Here is a 555-nt window from a genome sequence, read left to right as displayed (position 1 = left end):
GAAAAAAAAAAAGTTTTTTTTTTCCTAAAAATGTAAGTTAAAAAAATATAAACAGATTATTTAAGAATTTGTTTCATTTTATTCTTCAATTTTTAGAAAAACATTTTTTTAGTTACTATCTGTTGCACACCAGTTACTAACTTGAGAATTTTTTTCCCCAAGAAAACTGGCTGCTCAACCAAATGGTGGGAAATATTTAGAACGCATGTTTTTAAAAATATTGATTGTGTGTATTACTCCCCAAGGTACGGAGCCCCTAAAAGGACATAAAAGAAAACAAAATTGAAGTAAAAAAAAAATTGAGGAAAATTTAGTTTTTTTTCCTAAAAATTTAAGTTAAAAAATGTATACAGATAGTAACTGGTTCACACCAGTTAGTATTTTTTTAGAATTTGTTTCTTTTTCTTCAATTTTTAGAAAGACATGTTTTTTTCAGTTACTATCTGTTGCACACCAGTTACTAACTAGAACATTCTTTTTTCCTAAAAAACTGAAGTAAGAAAAAAAAATCTGGATAGTAATTGGTGTGCACTAGGGGTGTGCCAAAATATCGAT

General features: G+C 27.0%; 1 protein-coding gene across 2 annotated transcripts in view; it reads right to left on the bottom strand.

Moving 5' to 3' along the window:
• Positions 1-555, bottom strand: part of LOC112154316 (glucagon receptor) — a 10,751-nt gene that overhangs the window by 4,589 nt on the left and 5,607 nt on the right. The gene's annotated exons all lie outside the window — the stretch shown is intronic.

The sequence above is a fragment of the Oryzias melastigma genome, linkage group LG19 (genome assembly GCF_002922805.2).
Source record: "Oryzias melastigma strain HK-1 linkage group LG19, ASM292280v2, whole genome shotgun sequence".
In the NCBI taxonomy this organism is placed as follows: domain Eukaryota; kingdom Metazoa; phylum Chordata; class Actinopteri; order Beloniformes; family Adrianichthyidae; genus Oryzias; species Oryzias melastigma.
The sequence above is the reverse complement of the archived record's forward strand: the minus strand, read 5'-3'. Positions and strand labels throughout refer to the sequence as shown.